A 19,399-nucleotide genomic window follows, 5' to 3' on the forward strand; every position below is an offset into this window, starting at 1 on the left:
CTATTCCTTGCTATCTTGCTGCCACCTTAGCATAGTCTTTACATTAGGTAAAACCTATTACATGTGACACTGGTTACTCTAATATGGCCTCCTCTTTCCTATCTATTTCCCTACTAGTGACCTCATATTTTCCTACACCTTCAATTTTCTCCTCAATATGAATTAATACCAAATCTTTATTTATCGATAGAGCCTTTCTCCTGAGTTTTAGACCCGAATTTCTAACAAATTGGACATTTCTACCTATATTTCTCATTTATACTTCAAGCTTAAAAATTCTGTATAGTCATGAACAAATTTACCTTTGACATGGGTGCTAGAAAATCTCAATGGGAAATTGTGGGAAGAAGGGCAGACATGGGGCAGAGCAAAAATAGAGATATAGAGCATGTCTAAATATTTGAGGCATAATAGAATCCTTGAATTTCCTATGGAATCCATTAACATTATTTAGATATCTTAATATTTCAAAGACTGGAGCCCAAGTATCAAAAAAAATATATCTCTATAGTTTTCAGATCATTTCAATTTTAAAAAATTCAATTTGAAAAGTATAACAAACTTTCATCTAAAATTTACTCCTGTACCTGACTTTACTTCTGTTAATAGCATTATGATTCTACCAGTAACTATGGAGCCAATTTTACATCTTTGGATCATAGAATTAAAGATACAGTACACTATAGACATCATATTGTAATGTTCTTGAATTGTGAGGGTCTGGTCGTCTGCTCAATTATAATCCTTCTCTGAAAGGAGATCTGTAAAATCTTTTCTTCTGTGCACAGGTTTCTTGGGAGCTCTGAATCTCCTCCAACTCTTGTCCTTTCTCAAATCAGACTGGTCTCCTTTCAGCCTGCCTGGCGTCAAGACTTTATCCCAGAGTCCATTCTCCCAGACCCAATGCTGCCCTTCTTTTATCCTCCCAGAAAATGGGCATGGGATAATGCAAGGGCTTCTGGGAAACATTACTTCAACCAATGAGCTTGCTCCTCCTAGAATTCCTAAGGTGTAAACTCCTTTTAAAGGCCCGAACCAAAGGTATGAGCCAGAGAACTGCCAAGTCAACCTGAATTCTCATCTTGTCACTGTCCAGACAACCTGAGTTCTCACCTTGTCACTGTCCAGACAACCTGAGTCTCACCTGGTAATCCTAACATCATATGGTCTAATTTATTCATTTTACAAATGAAGATAGGAAGGTTCAGAGTGTGAACTATTCAAGGTACCAGCAAACCAAAATTTGAAACCAGGTCTTCTGATTTCGGATCTTTCACTCTTTCCAAATCTGACTTCATGTGTAATTTCAAATCTAGCAGTACTTTCTTCACTCTAATACCTCTAACTTTTCCTTTCCATTGCTGATGTTACCTTCCTCCCCTTTACACAAATATACAAAGGGCATCCTCTAATATGCCTAAACCTATTACAAATAGAAAGAAAATTGCTACAATTGTTGCAGACATATACTATATTATATAACTTTATTAATCACAAAATTTTACAAATTTATCCTCTAGTGGGAATATCAAATGTGCATAAGCTAAATGCTAATCATATCTAAGAAACATGATTTAAAAATTTTAACTATTTGAAGTTAACTACTGGTGTCTGGATCCACTGGGGCTTTAGTTGTATCAAGACCAGGGTTTTAGTTCAATGTAGGAATGGAAAAAGGGAGTGAGGAAGTCTAGTAATTACAATTCTATACAAAATTTTTTTTTCCTTTCAGTTTTCTAGAAAAGAGTTTTCTAGCATCATCATGAACTAAAATTGATCAATAGATTTTCAGGTTTATTTATTGAAAGATAAGGGGCCTTTGTTACACTCTTCAAATTGAATTTTTAAAAATTGAAATGATTTGAAAACCATGGAGATTTTTTTGACATTTGGACTCCAGTCTTTGAAACATTATGATATCTAAACAATGTTAATGGATTCCATAGGAAGTTCAAATATGATTAATTTAGACATGCTCTATATCTCTATTTTTGCTCTGCCCCCATCTCTGCCTTCCTTCCCACAGTTTCCCACTGAGATTTTCTAGCATCCATGTCAAAGGTAAATTTGTTCATGACTATACAGAACATTCAGAGTGACACTTACTTAAATTTGCCCACATTGTAAAAATATAACTTCTGGTCATATCATTACACTAAAATGTTGAGTATATTTAAGGCAGTTAAGAGAATTAATGCATATCCCATTAGATAAGAAGCTTTTAGATGAGTAGAAGCAAAGTGGGTGTTGGCATTCTTACACTTCTCTACTTAGATTCCAGAAAATTAAAAACCATCAAAAGAAATAGCAGTTGGGCTGTCAATACTGCATTACTGATGTCCTGGCCAACTTTTCTTTGTGCAATGTTCATTTTGGTGTAATTATCACTAAAGAAAAGACTTTGCATTAGTATCCATTTTTATCAGATCTTTAAGGATACTTGGAACTAAATGCCTTAAAATTGTTTGAATGTAAAAATAAGACTTATTTTGATTATATCAATGACATCTTTGTCATTTGCAAAGTATCAAAACAGAAAATTCTTTAACTTTCAACTTAAATATGTCTTCTATTCAGTAGCAATGGAAGTAAAACATATTATACTATTATTTTTATTTTTTCCCAATAAATCCAGGCAGTCTCTAGTCATATTTCCTATTACCTCACAATCTAATATAGAGTTTTTTTAAATAAATAATTCAGTAATTTTTTTTAAAAAATTCTTCACATTTTCAATACAAAAACGTGGTTTTAATAGCAAAATGATTTTATTTATAAATTGTTGAAATGCAAAGTTCTGCTATTTTTTCTAGGAGCAATTTGACTTTACATTGACTTATATTGTGTGAAATTTTGACCATTTTCTCAAATCCATTCTCCTCTTAATGTGTACATGGCTTTCAAGGACTTTAAACACCTGTTGCCACTAGAGAGAACACTACACCTCAGTGGTTGGTGTCAATCCTTCAAGAAATACATCAATTTAGCACAGCCATGTCTTATTTACAAATATCACCATCTGGATTCATTCATTTTCATTGTCATTTTGAACAGTGTAATTACAATGCCCATAACTGTGATTCATGTGGGAGGAAACAATATCAGACTCAGCTAGTGGGCAGCTGACAAAGATGGAATAGCTCACAAAGTTTTAGCCAAGAACCACATGTTTTGTGGAAATTAGGATCTGATTCACAGGAAGCAAACCTTATATCAAAGCATCCATGATAAATGTAATGATTAGTGTTATGTACTTTCCAAATTTACTTAGTAGTTAATGGGACAGATTTTCCCCTTGATAACATTTTACATATTTTCATGTCTCTGGTTCCTTTTTCATTCAATCATACTTACAAAGACACACTTTACATAACTGTCTTTGCCTCCTCAGCATGTTTCATTTCCATTTCCCTGGATGATCAGTGGTGGAAGAATGAGGAGAGGGCATTTCTCATGTCCATGTAACTTCATGCTGAGTCATAGTGTCACATGCATGAAGAGACTTAGCATAGAAAATATATCTTACTTATAATATTCTCCATTGTAGGTTGATCTCTCTCTCTCAAGATGCTTCAGCTTTGCTTTGGCCTTCTATAATGTAACTAGTAAGTGATGAAGTGGTCTTTTACTTCCCTGCTTCCATATTTTCACTTTGAGACACTTTCAGTCTCTTATTCATAGCCTTGTTTGTGGGATGGCCTTGTATGGACTTGGCAAAAGTTCTTATCTGATATAGAACAGTAACCTTTATGAAATATCTCAGTGCATTGTTAAAATAATTTAAAACTTTACAAAAGTATCCAGATGTGTATTTCTTTTGTTAATGGTAGGAGAGGACATCTCTCAGATAAGGGTGTAGAAGGCTAGAACTCTGGAGAAGTATACTTGAAACAAGATTTTAACTCAGGGGAATTGATGAAATAATGGTTCTCTAGTTCACATATATATACTTGGTACTTAGGATGGTGATATAATGGTTCTCTAGTTCACACTTAATCAGTATGCTGTAATGATGTAATTACAATAAGTTATATAAAGGGCTAAGAAGGATTGGAAGATGGACATTCTATCTTTGACCAGCCTCATGGTGGCTCTCATGTGTCCTGCACTAAGATCAATATTGGGCCAGAATAAAGAATCTAGACTCTATTCTTGACCATTCTCCTGGTGTCTATCCTGCTGAGACCAAGGCCCTTCCTGAGGACCTCCAGAAAGCTAGCCCCCACATTACATAGGAGTATGCCTCTCTGATTGAATCAGAGAAGAAAAATGTTTCTTAATGTTCTGGATAAAGAGGTATGTTTGTTCATGTCAGTAAATAAGCATTTATTAAGCATTTTGTATTTGACAGGCACAGTACTAAGCACAGGAATACAAATGAAGGCAAATAATATGGCTCCCTTCTTTTATTTTTTAATGGAAGTGAAAACATAAATAACTATGTACATACAAGAAATGTAAAGACTAAAATGGAAGGTAACCTTAGAGGGAAGACATTATACATGCATGTGTTTACTGGAATCTTAAGGTGAGGGGAATTGCTGAACAGGAGTACTAAAGTACAGTTTCAGGTGAATGTTTTATGCCTTCCATGAAATTCATCTAACAGTTGGCATTTACTCTTTAATCTACTATCTTAATAGAGTAGAATGCACTTGAATTTCAACAATTAGACTTTTCTCTTTATTTTGAATACTTAACCTTCTTTTATTCCCTTATTTTTTTCCTACTATGACGATTTCTTTTACCCAAATCCTTAGGCATAGAGCAATCAGTCACTTTGCACATGACAGGCCACTTCAGTAATTTTGCTCAAAGTTATCTTCTGATTCCAATACATCCATCAGGCACATAGCAATTAAGTGGGTGCAAGAGGGATTAGATCTGAGTCATAACTGGGAAAAAAAGCTTTAGAGGACAGTGAACATTTTTGCATTTTCCTTATTTCTAAAACCTCCTATATAATATTCTGTCTAATCCAATGCAACAAAAATTTATCCCCCTTCTCACCTTTGAATCAAGGATTTTCAAGGATAGAGACCATCTTGTACTTGTCCTATTCTGTGAAGCACCTAGCACTTTGTGGGTGCTTAATAAATATTGAACAATCCAGCAATCAAGCCCTCCAGGCAATGACTGCAGTTGTTACTCAACACATATGCAGACTGTACAAAGTAGGAATTACCAATCAAATGTCCAGGTTTGAAGACAAAAAATAGCATCAAGAGCAGCAGAAGCAACAGCATCACCTTCAAATGCAAAAGACAATCTATATGTATATGGTGTTATGTATGAATTTACAAGTATTTATGGTTGTCCTTTGCATTTGACTGAACATTTACATAAAGCTTAAGATGTGGAATTAGCCAAATGTTCAGTCTTCTGTTCAGTGAGTATGTTCACCAAAAAGGCCTGCAGACTCACATTGTTTTTGTGCAAATAAATGTGTGCTTTTGCCTGAGCTAAATGAGTAAATGTTCTGTTTCATGCATGACCAACTGATTTACACAATCAGGCGAAAGATTTTTCTTCATATCTTTGGGTGGGGATTCTCCTTAGATTCACTGCTAAACAGTTTGGACCCCATATGCCTGATTTCAGTGTGAAGTTTCTCTATTAGCTAGGGTGTCAGTCTAGGAATTACATATTTTAACTTTTCAGTTTGCTGGAGAGGGTTACTTGCATTTTATTTAAATTCTTTATGATCAGCATGTTATAGTGGAAAGAAAGTTGACTGCAACCAGAGGTTCTAAGTTCAAGTACCACTTCTTTTTCCTATTACCTATGTGACTATGAGTTGTCACTAAAACTTCCAGAACTATTAGTTTTGTCATCTATTGAATGAGAAGATTGTATTAGTTGATCTCTGAGATATCATCCAACTCAATAAAAATAAAAAGGATAGAAAGTGAGAATAGGAAGAACCAAAAAGCAAATCCCACACTCATAAGTATCTCCAACAAGTGCTGGAGCCGCTACTCTATTTAAAGTATTTTTTTTAAAATCTATATCAGTGAAATTGATCTATTCTATTCTAAAGAGACTGGTTCTGTTGGTATGGCAGAAAGAAAAGTTTTGAAAGACACATGATTTACTGTTTTGTCTTGTTTCAGAATGACAGGGGAAAACTTTTATCTGAACTTTTTTTTTTAGACTGGTCCTGGGACTTCATTAGTATGGGGAACTTTGTGTTAAAGAGCCTCCTTCTACCAATAAAAAATCAGCAACTGCTCTGCAATTTACAATCTTAGTATTTCCTGAGGTAATGAGAGATTAAGTGGCTCCCTGAGAGTAACATAATCTGATATCATCAATTTTGTAATCAAAGAGTAATCAAATTCTGAGGCAGAATTTGAACCCTGAGTTAACAATATGATATGGCAGGCCAAATTATTAATGTGATGTTTAGTTATATGACAGAAGTATACTGTTCAGTTGAGTCTGACTTTCATGATCTTGAAGGGACCTCGAAATTCTAAAACTTCTTCAAGGAGAGATTCTCCTTGAACCCTGTGTCTTTGGGGATCCCACCCGAGGACAAGGAGCTTCCTTCTGTTATCTAGGTGGGGGTGGTTCATTCCTAAGCTAAAGAATTCCAACCCTATTGAATTAAAGAGACTCATTCAATTCTATTCAAATTCCAGCTCAAGCTGAAATCCAGCTTGTACATAAAAAGAGCCAACTTGGAATTCCGCCCACTAGCCCAGTCCCTGTGGGGCAATCCTGGCTTGTAGCTAAAGACTTCTATTATAAAAAGAGCCAACTTGTGGCTCAATCCTTGCAGAGGTCCTAACATGCTATGCCTTGCCATACTATGCCAAGGAAACCTCTGCCCACTGGAATAATATTATCTTTCAGTGCTACCCTCTCTTTATCCTCACCTATTTCCCTAACGAGACTTTATGCCTCTCTGTCAGGATGTCTCTACTAGAAACTTTACTTCCCAATGCCTATAATAAACCTCCTTTATCAATCTAGGTTTTGGGGTTTGTAAATTCCTTTACAGAGAATCTCTGCACCACTAGAACGGGGTTTCCAAAACTCTCTACTCTTGCACTGAATCTCAAAGGGATGTAGGGGAACCAAACCATTTGGTTCCTTGAACCCCAAACCTGCCACTAGATCTTATCATTTAAGTCCCTGACCACCAGAAACCCAAATCTCATTTTGGTTCCCTAAATCTAGACTTCATCATTTGGTTCCCTGACAAAAAGGAACCCCCAAAACCTAAACCTCATCAATCTCATGTGGAGTTTTCCTGTCAAAGATATTGGAGGTTTTGCCATTTCCTTCTCCAGTTCATTTTACAAATAAGGAAACTGAAGTAAACAGTATTAAATAACTTACCCAGAGCCATACAGCTACTAAATATACAATTGGAGATTGGAACTCAGGGAGATGAGTCGGCCCAGTACTCTATCCACTGTGTCACTTATCTGTCCCAAGAAAAATATAGTAGGAACCCATTTGAATACATTATAACCTGTACTGTTGTCTGGTCATTCAATTTATTGTTTTTCAGTGAAGTACATTTACTGGACAGATTTTCTTAGTTCCTACAACATCTTTCTATGGATGATGGACTATTTCATACTTCTCTTTTCTATCTATTCTATCTATTGTTTAGGATTCAAAACAAAAAAGAAACTTTCTTCCATTATCCAGTGCTTTGGTATGCCTTTTTCCCATACAAAGAATATAACCAAGTCATATTATTGTAAAAATGCATCCTTCTCCTGAACTCCAGACTTCACCAGTATATTCACTCTACTTTTGTGGCTCTTGGCAACAATATATTTAATGAAGCACAGGGGACCTTACTTTCCCCCATATCTTATAAAGATGAGGGGAAGGGTCTATAGATTTTTCTGTATGATTTTATAGTTACTATTTTGCTGTTACAACAGAGAAATATTAGGCACAACTTAATTATGAGAAAAAAATAATTTTAGTTAGAGGAATTCAGAAATTTATTAGCAAATGTTTTATCTTGATTTTGCTTTTAATGAAACTAGAACTGTGATTTGATTAATACAGACAACTCCTGCTCCCCCAACATACTTTTTAGAAAATAACTTATTGATGAGGTCCTGCGTCACTAAGTAGAATTGGCAGAGACAGCCTGAAGTATAACTAAGATTACTCCCTGAGGCAAGCAGAGAAGGGCATTGCTAAGGATCAGTTCAACCTTAAAATTCCACTCTCTATGGAGGTAGTGGGTAGCCCCATCTTGCTGTGTCCACTCAAAAATTCAAATTATATCAAAACCCAAGGTTAAATTTTTCCTATAAATCTGTCTATGGCCCAAGCCATCTTTGCTGAATGCTTTTTGTGTTATATCCCACCATAGTGTTCAGCCTCATGGTATCTTTCTCCTCTTCTTTCCTTATGCCTCACAGTATCTTTCCTCTCATTCCTCCACTATGCCTCATGGTGTCTTTCTTCTTATAGCTAACTCACCTTTTCAGGGTGCTAAATTACTCTATGGATTTAGCCTGCCAGTCAATGGCATACTCATTCCTGATGATATACTATTTTAATGGATTCTTTCAAACTCTTTTCCTTGGTAATCCTATTGCTCTCCCAAATCTATTTCATATTTATCATTCCTGGTGTCCATTATATCTCCTCATTTTGTCTGTAACCTCTTATAAACCTACCTTTAGCCAAAGAGAATGGTCATTATGAATTTGTCACAAGACCAACAGTTGGTGCCTACATCAATCTCACCATTTGTTGCAAAATCTCAAATATATCACTATGACATGAGAAAATAATTCATTTATTCAAGGTCACATGGTCTCTAGGCATTAGCTGTTGAATTTGAACTCATGCCTTTTGGACTCTCAGGCTAGCTCTCAGCCTGCTACATCATATTACCAAAATTACTTGGATTTTCAAGTACCATATTCTCAAGCAAAGGGAGCAAGCATTCAGAATTAAAATCAAAAGCATGGACTTTTTATAGATGAAATAAATACCCAAAGCAGAAATGCACAATGTAAGAAAGAGGTCATCAAAATCAAGTCAGAATCAGAAGGATTATGTATAGAGGGTCAAAACAAATCTTATTCTTTTTTTGTTTTTTTCAAAGCAGTTGAGTTTAAATGACTTGCTCAGGGTCACACTGATAAAAATTATTTGAACTCAGGTTCTGAAAAGGGCTGAAAATCTGAGTTGCATTGATTCCAACCAAGCACTTGAGGCCAATTGGACAATAATCTATTAGCATATGCTTGGAGGATAACCCTGCCCAATTATTCTGTGCTGGCTCAATCTATGGGTGGAGACAGAGAAGTGTGAGAGAGTTGAGAGGGTGGAGTAGGACAAGTGGGATCATTCTTTGGCAGTGGAGAGAGAGAAAGGATGGTAGAGATTCCTATAATTATTCCCCTGATGATGACCCCAAAAGACCAAGAATAAAGACTTTTGCTTATCCTGACTCTGGCTGATTCTAAGATATCCAGGGTACTAACATGGTCATTACAAGCTCCTTCTGACTCCAGTCAGTGCTCTATCCACTATATCCTCTAGCTGCTCATATCTTGTTTTTGTTGTGCTTTTATAGGAAGAGAAGGAAACATCTGAGAGTCTTCAATAATGAGATCCAGCCATCTCAACTTAGAGATGAGAAACAGAAATTTTAAGTGGCTTGCTAAATGCAACATAAGGAATAAAGATCAGCTATGGAATTTGAACCCAAGTCCTCTAATTTCATTCCCAATACTCTCTCCATTGTACTATATTATGGAAAATATTATCTTTTTTGACTCTTAAAAACAAACAAACAAACAAACAAATAAACAAAAAAATCCTATATGGGGGAAACTACCTGAAAATATAATATGGCTTTATTTATTTAAGCCTGGTGTACTTGAAAACAAAATGTTTGAACAGGGAAATATGTGCATAAAGAACATTTGCCAAGAGGCCAGGCTATTTGTACTAGGTGGCTAGTCTTTTTTAAATCTGAAGGCTACTTAGAAATATCAGATTGTCATCATCATGAATCAATCAATCAATCATTTACTATGTGTGTAGTAGTAAGTGATGAGAGATAGAAAAGGGGGAACCCCGTTTGGTCAGCGCAAAGATAGTAAGATAGTCCCATGACAGGGCAGTGTCTCCTGTAAATGAATTTACAGGCCTGAAAACCTAGATTGATAAAAAAAAAGGTTTATTGTAGGGATTTTAGAAGTAAAGTTTAGTTAATAAAGATGAGAGTAGAGATAGAAGAGCACCGGATTAGGTCCGGTGGGCAGAAACCCTTGGCATAAGGATGCCATACTTAGGACTTCTGCAAAAGCATGGTATCTAGCCTTGCCCTTTTATAATGGGGGCTCTTGGTGATGTTGAAGGTGTGTGAAGTCCCAGGCTCCTGGTGGGCTTTGTTAGCTCAGATCCGGTGGGGGACTGGGGAAAGCCCCGGTATCATTGAAATTCAAAAGGGTGCTTTTTGACCAGGATTTGTGAATCAAAGGTCAGCCATGGAGGTTGGGGAATCAGAAAGGAATCTTAAAGGGACCTCAACTCCCATCATAAGTATCTACTACTGTCTATGCCAAGTATTGCATTAGGTAATGTAGATACAAAGATAAAAGTGAGATAGTCTCTGACTCCAAACCTTTTACTAGGGGCAGGGGAGGATAGCAATATATAAATATTTATCAATTAAATATATAATTATAGAGGAAATTGGAGGCAAAGTATGTGGGATGGATGCTAGAGCCCCTTCCCCAAATTAATTAATCAGAGGCATCTTCAAGTACAAAGAGAAAGCATTTATTAAGTCTCTGCAGGGAAAGGCCCAGAACACTCAGGAAGCAACTCAGCTCCCAACATGTACCTGACCTGACAAGTGGGAAACAGGAAAGCTGGTTAAATAGAAAAAGACCCAAGTCTTTTTATTGGATAGACTAAAAGAAAGTAACCATCCTTGACCAATGGTCACCAATATTGTCTGCTTCCTATGGGTCACACCACTTCTTGTCACTGACTTAAGGTCTGACCTTTAGAGACCTCTAGATATAGAGATCATGTGACTTCCTGCAATCTGGGGCCCAAGGTCTGATCTTCAGTCTATGTAGACAGATCATATGACAAGCCTTGTCTCATAGACTTTTTGAGAAAACTTCACCCGACCGGGTGACAACTGGGGGAGAGGGGTGGATGGTCAAGAATTATTTCATATATAAGAAAATGCTTTATCAATATCATAATCATCATCACTCAACATTATCTTTTCTATATTAAAATGAGTTCTGTGTAATGCCAGAATGGTACTTGAAAATAAGAAAGTTTCTAAAGAAAAATCTCCCATGAGAAACAAAATTATTACTTACAGATTTCAAATCTGCAATGCTATATATAGTACTAGCATTAATTAAAAAAAATTTTTAAAAAAAGCAAGCAAACGAAACAAAACAAAAACAAAACAATCCTTTAAAAAGGAGCCCAAAATGTTGATAGGTTCTATTCTTTAATTTCATTGGTAAAACAAGAAGAAAAATCCAGAGAAAGGAAATAGAATGTGAGAGTGAGTGGGAAATGATGACTCAACCTAGACAAATGGGACATAGTAGGGAATAAGGAATGGATATAATATTTAATATAAATATACAAAAATCATACTACCAAGGTTGAGGAATTGTTCTCATTAGTTAGCAATGATGATAATAGTTGTAAATTGAAAAAAAAAAGTAGCATCTATTTACAAAATAGAAAATGGTTTAACTAAAAGATCAACAGAGGGGGGGGGACTTTCAGAGGATGTGAAGAAATGGAAATAATATGAAATGTTCAAATTGTGACATTGAACACCAATTGGACCTATTCTATACATATCAGAATCTTTCAAAATTCAGCAGGAGCTGCTGAGAGGTGGTAACTTAATAGGAGCCCCTTGCTGCCCTAACTATTCAATGATGCTATGATATTATATCAAGTTTCACTAAAATACTGTCCAGGAAAATGGTTTGCCGGCACTCCATAAAAGAGCAACATTGTGTCAATAATGGCTGACAATTGAAGGAAATGACTATTACTCTTGAACACAAAGAAGACCTGCCCCTCCCTTTTCCTCTTTCCCAGAAAGAAATGTAGAAAAACAACAACAATAAAAAAGCTATTGACCATTGAAATGGGAATTAAAAAATCTGCAGGTGTTGGAGCATTCTTTGAGCATTATAGGTGTGCTTCTCCTGCCCAGTAATTGATCAGACCTAAGAATTTGAAAGAGGTTTAAGGAGGCGTGGAGATGTGGGTAGGGGGATAAGGAAAGGATTTACTTCTTCTGATTTAAAACATGAAAACCTGTGAATTAAAGTAGGATTTGTGTAAGATAACATTCTTTTAGAGATGTTTCCATGAAGTCAGGTTACTATGGATTTGCTTTAAACTATAAAAAGAAATGCAAATTTGAATCATCATTGTCCATACATGCACACATATTTACCATTTTCTTCAGAAAAAAAATTCCTTGGTGGTATCAAATGGAAATTTCTATTATGACAGGAGGTTTTACATATCTCAATTACTCTGTGTTCCAAGACAAGAGTCAAAAAGATCAGAAATGTCTATTATGATTGTCTGTTGTGTGCTGGGCATTGCTTACCACTGGCTACAATGCAAAATATGTCCCACACATTCCCCAGAAAGAGTTTGCATTCATACTAAGGAGGGGAAAGGGACCTGTTTGTGGCAGCTCTTTTTGTTGTAGCTAGAAACTGGAAGTTGAATGGATGTCCATCAATCGGAGAATGGTTGGGTAAATTATGGTATATGAAGGCTATGGAATATAATTGCTCTGTAAGAAATGACCAGCAGGAGGAATACAGAGAGGCTTGGAGAGACTGGCATGAACTGATGCTGAGTGAAATGAATAGAACCAGAAGATCACTATACACTTCAACAACAACACTGTATGAGGATGTATTCTGATGGAAGTGGATATCTTCAACATAAGGAAGATCCAACTCACTTCCAGATGATCAATGATGGACAGAAACAACTACACCCAGAGAAGGAACACTGGGAAGTGAATGTAAATTGCTAGCACTACTGTCTATCTACCCAGGTTACTTATACCTTCGGAAGCTAATACTTAACATGCAACAAGAAAATTGGATTTACACACATATTATATCTAGGTTATATTGTAACACATGTAAAATGTATGAGATTGCCTGTCATGTAGGGGAGGGAGTAGAGGGAGGGAGGGGATAATCTGGAAAAATGAATACAAGGGATAATGTTATAAAAAAAAAAATTACTCATGCATATATATTGTCAAAAAAATTATAAATAAAATAAAAAAAAAAAAAGAGTTTGCATTCAAGTTGGGAAATCAGTCAATTAATGAAGAGGCATTTATTAGGTGCCAAGTATGCTCCAAGTACCATGGGAAACCCTGGAAATACAAAGACAAAAAATGAAATTGTCCCTTTTCCCAAGAAGCTTACATTACATTCTATAATACATATAATGTATTCGCATTTGAGTATATATGTATCAAGAGTGCAGAAAATAATATAAAATACTAACAAAGCATGAAGACATGGAACAGAGATAATCAATCTTTTTAGACATAACAACTATAGAAATTTTATGAGACAAAGTGTAGCAAGAATATTAATTTCTGTTATTGTATAAAAGGCTTGTGTAGATCCATAATGAATTAAGAATAAAGTTGAATCGAATCGCTTGACTAAGAAACAATAAAATTTTATTTCTGATCATCTAAACCTGACTCTCCATTTTGATCTTCCTTTGAAGAGATTTCATTCTGATAAGGCTGAGATGGAAGTGGTAATGTCAGGCCTCTTACCTCAATACTATCTTGATTCAACAATCTAACTAGAATAACACAAAGCTGCAATCAATTTAATTTAGGTAAAATGCAAAACCTCTAATCCTTAGCCTAAGTACCTTTCATATTGGTGGTGGTGGTATTTTTTTCCTTTGTATCTCCTTCTATACTATTTTGCAAATAGTAGTTGCTTCAGAAATATTTTAATGAATTTAAATAAAATGACTTGGTAGCATCAAAAAAACTAATACTAGGGATGATCTGAAAGTCAGAATTCAGGAGAAAAGAGAGTGGGGGAATTAAGTCAATTTAATTCAAATTAAGTCTAGAATATAAGAACACAAAATTCCACATAGGCTACATACACAAAGACCTTGACAGATATTGATAACTTCAAGGATTAGAGCTCTGAGGTGAGAATGACTTGGGCTTTGCCCTCCAATGCTTAAATTGAAAGTGTTCATAGAGTATTTGTAGTATTTCTATTGCTTAGAAACAACAGAGCTCAGGGACTTTTTAATAAAAATAAAAATAAAAACAAAAACAAAAACAAAAACAAAAACAAAAACAAAAACAAAACCCAAAAAACAAAACACACACACAGTTAAAATAGGAACAAATTATTCAAATGATTAGCAAGTGTGAATACCTCCTTACCCTGTCCTACTCAAAATTGAGGGGCTTTTTACTACATGCCTTAGTCATTGTTTACCATATTTGCCTTCGTTTTGGTAGGCAGCCTAATATCTCTTATCTCACACAATTTCAGAGTTTTCCAAATATTGCTAGCTCTGACAATAAGTACTTTATTTAGGTACATTAGCACATAATTTATGGGAACATTCCCTCTGTCCTTCATCATCATTCTATTGCCTAATTGCCATAACTATTTAGCCAACAATTGACCCTGTTTACTCATCCTTGCTACTTCTCTACAAACTCATCAATCCATATGGATGCTTTAACATCATGACCATCAGCCCAGTCCATGAGACTGCCTATTTATTTGCTAAGTAGGCCTTCCTGGAAGGTTTATCAGTCAAAGGAATTCCATATTTTATATAGATTCTCCTAAAGGATCAAGATCTTGACAATGAGTATTTTACTTTGCTTCATCTGTATTGTACCAGTATTAAGTGCTATAAAAGGAAGGCCCTAAAGGGAAAGGGGCATCTCACATCATGAGGAAGAACTGGGGTCCTCCTATTCATTAAAGAGGACCACGTTCCTTTAATAAATGGTTATTGGGTTGAAGCTCTGCCTCAGTGGCTTTTCTTACAGATCAGATATTTTTTGCACCCATATTTATGTAGGCACTTGAACTGAGTCTTGAAGAGAAGTAGAGAATTTAAGAGATAATATTGAAGCAGCACTCCATTCCATGCAAGTGAAGAAGCCTATTGTGATAGAAGTGGCACCTGTTTCACCACAGGCCTACCTGGTTTCTCTAAGAAGGGGGGTAGAGGAGAATAGGACCTTCTCAGAATCATTATTGATTTAATTTTCTTGCTACCTGAAGCATAAAAGGAGTTATGGAATTAAAGGGGAATATAAAGGAACTTGCCAATTACCCTTTAGGGATGTCCTTCTCTCTTAGCTTCACTTTTTGTTTCTGACTTCTGTCACTAAAGCAGAGGCAGAGGAAAGTAATGTTTTACTTGAACTTGAATAGGAATTGTGTCCTTTTGAATCTTAAGTAAAATTATTTGTATTTATTGTATGGTCCAGGAAGATCTCACTTGCATTCTAAATCTTAATGTGAATCATTGAACTGGTAAGAATATCTCTCAAGAAATGAAGAGGAGAGACAGAATGTTGTTCACCAGATACAGCAAGTAGGTTAATTTGTTAGGAAAAGAAAATGAGGGGAAATATTCTTTGTTACTTCACAAGTACAGGATGAATCAAAGTACTACAAAAGAATAGAATCTTAGTAGTCTTTATTGGCTACTCAGGGAATCAGTGAAGATAAATGCAAAATATAACTTCCTTAATTTATAATAATCATATTGTTATTTTTAAACTGACACTCTTCATAGATCTGACAACTTCATGGATCCATTTTTTAACTGGGCTGGATATCTTCAATGGAAAATGTAAAAGTGTTTCCCTATAAATTTGCAAATGCATAAGCATACTGAAAATTTTGATTCGGTTAATATTTTTGAAATCTATTACATAAAGTGATAAGTGCTGGAGATGACATAAAATTTAGATAGTCATAGCTTATTTACTTTTAAGGTTTGCTAGGCATTTTGAATTTATAATATCATTTGACAATCCTGTGATTTAGGTAATATAATCTTTATTTTAAATGCTTCATTTTCTTTTGTTTCAGTTAACAAGGTTTTTTTTTTAATTTCCCCCTCATCTCTCCATTTACTTTCTTAAAAAATCTTGCAATAATATGTCTAACCAAGTAAATGAAATTCTTTCATGATCGTATTCATATGTGTGTGTATGTGTGTGTCTTATTTTGCACCTTTAATTTACTATATCTTCTGTCAGAAGCTAGGAAACATATTCCATCAATGGTGTCTGGAATTGTACTTGATCATTTTACTTATCAAACTTCAATCTTTTACTTTATAAAGCTGTTATATAAATTGTTCTCCTAATATATAGAGAACTGACCCTAATTTATAAGAAATCAAACCATTCTCCAATTGATAAATGGTCAAAGGATATGAACAGACAATTCTCAGATGATAAAATTGAAATTATATCCACTCATATGAAAGAGTGTTCCAAATCACTACTGATCAGAGAAATGCAAATTAAGACAACTCTGAGATACCACTACACACCTATCAGATTGGCTAAGATGACAGGAACAAATAATGATGAATGTTGGAGGGGATGTGGGAAAACTGGGACACTGATACATTGTTGGTGGAGTTGTGAAAGAATCCAGCCATTCTGGAGAGAAATTTGGAATTATGCCCAAAAAGTTATCAAACTTGCATACCCTTTGATCCAGCACTGCTGCTATTGGGCTTATAGCCTAAAGAAATACTAAAGAGGGGAAAGGGCCAAAATGTTTGTGGCAGCTCTTTTCATAGTGGCTAGAAACTGGAAGATGAATGGATGTCCATCAATTGGAGAATGGTTGGGTAAATTATGGTATATGAAGGTTATGGAATATTATTGCTCTGTAAGAAATGACCAGCAGGAGGAATATAGAGAGGCTTGGAGAGACTTACATCAACTGATGCTGAGTTAAATGAATAGAACCAGAAGATCTCTGTACACTTCAATGCTGTATGAAGATGTATTTTGATGGAAGTGGATATCTTCAACATAAAGAAGATCCAACTCACTTCCAGTTGATCAATGATGGACAGAAACAACTACACCCAGAGAAGGAATACAGGGAAGTGAATGTAAATTGTTAGCACTACTGTCTATCTACCCAGGTTACTTTTACTTTTGGAATCTAATACTTAATGTGCAACAAGAAAATGGTATTTACACACATATATTGTATCTAGGTTATATTGTAACACATGTAAAATGTATGGGATTACCTGTCATCAAGGGGAGGGAGTAAAGGAAGGGAGGGGATAATTTGGAAAAATGAATACAAGGGATAATGTTATAAAAAAAATTACTCATGCATATATACTGTCAAAAAATTATAAATAAAAATAAATAAAATGAAAAAAAAAAAAAGAAAAAATAAATAAATAAATTGTTCTCCTAGCTTTGCTTACCTCAGTCTGCATTGGTTTGTACAGTTATCCCTAAGTTACTCTGAAATCAAGTTATCCCCCATGTCTTAGAGTACAGTATCATTCCATTCCATTCATATCATTTGTTGGTCTATTCTCCAGTTGATGAACATTTTCAGTTCTTTTGTATGATATACATATTTCTTTTTATTGTACTTCATTATACTTCATGGATACTGCATTAATTTTTTTTTTTTACAAACTGAAGATTTGTGGCATTTCTTCATCAAATAATTTATCAGCACATAATATGCTTATATTATGTCTCTGTGTCACATTTTGGTAATTTCCACAATATTCCCAACTGTCATTATTATATTTGCTATTGTAATCTGTGATCAGTGTCCTTTGATGTAACTATTGGAATTGTTTTGGGGGTGCCACAACCCTGCCCATATAAGATGACAAATAGTTGGCAAGCAGAGCAGTCTGAATACATATATATGTATTCAGACTGCTCTGCTTGCCAACTATTTCCCTATATCTTCTCTCTTCTAGGGCTTCCTTATTCCCTATGACAGACACAGCAATAGTCATTGGAACAAGTTGTTCTCAAACACCCATTCTCACCTTATTACTCATTAAACTAGGAATAGCAACAACAAAACACTAGTTTTATTCAAGTCTCTGAGATAGTTTTTATTGCTATGAATTATATTCATGGAAGCCCCCATAATGTTTTTTTCCACTGGAAACTGATGTAGACTTATGTTTGTCAGCTTTGATACTCTTGACCCCTTCAGCCTCATGGAGATTTTATGGTTCTGTAGGAGGGCAGTTGTGGCTGATAGTTTCTTGGATGATTTAGCTTTTCTACCCAAATCAGGTTTGAAAATATATGCAGACTTTTAAGAGGTGAGTGGAGATGATTTGTGATCTACTCACATGGTAAAATGGAAAAATAACCAGATTTGAAGTTAAAAACAAGTTTAAATCTTGCCTCTGATACTGTCAGCTATGTAACTGGACATATTGGTTAACCTTTCTGGGTCTCAGTTTTCAAATTTGTAAAATGAGGGTGCAGCAGGGATAGACTAAATTACTTCCAAGGTCCCTTTTAGTTCTGAATTTATAAACTTTTATTACATAAGAAATATCTACAGCTAGTTAAATTCCACAAACACTTATATAGTATCAATAAGTGCAAGATATCAGGCTAATGGGAATAAAATGATCAAAGTAATCCCAAAGTTTTTGCCCTCTAAAAACTTACAAGATAATGGAAGAGTAGTATACACACAAATAAATGTTATAAGACATTAGGGAATGATGACAAAAGTCAACAAACTATATAATAGAAGATACAATGTCATCTATTATGATCTTCTTTATGAATTATCCATATCCTATCTAAAAGTATCTTGGTGGTAGCGTGAAAAGCTCTGGTCATAGAGGTGGGAAGTACTAAGTTCAAATCCAATTTTTGACATTTCCTAGCTGTGTGACTTCTGGGGAAATTACTTTATCCTTTTAAGTTTCCCATTTGTAAAATGGAAATAATAATTGTTCCTACCACCCAGAATTGTTGTCAAGATAAAATGAAATGTTATTTGTAAAACACTTAGAACATAGTAAGTACTATTAATGCTAGTATTATCATATAAATTAATCAATTTTATAGTTATATAGAATATATTTAGAGTAGGAATTTATTGTATTGTATAATACACTTTCATTGCTTTCATTTAATCAACCTCATTAAAAAAAAAAAAAAAAAAAACTTGTGGGTTTGTTTTTTTTTTAATTAATGATTCCAGTGACTTTGATTCAAGAAGAACTGAGTTTAAATCTGGCCTCAGACATTAATTAGATTTTTGAACTGGACAAAACACAGTTTGTCTCTGCCTCAGTTTCCTCATCC

This window comes from Sminthopsis crassicaudata, chromosome 2 (genome assembly GCF_048593235.1).
Source record: "Sminthopsis crassicaudata isolate SCR6 chromosome 2, ASM4859323v1, whole genome shotgun sequence".
Lineage (NCBI taxonomy): Eukaryota > Metazoa > Chordata > Mammalia > Dasyuromorphia > Dasyuridae > Sminthopsis > Sminthopsis crassicaudata.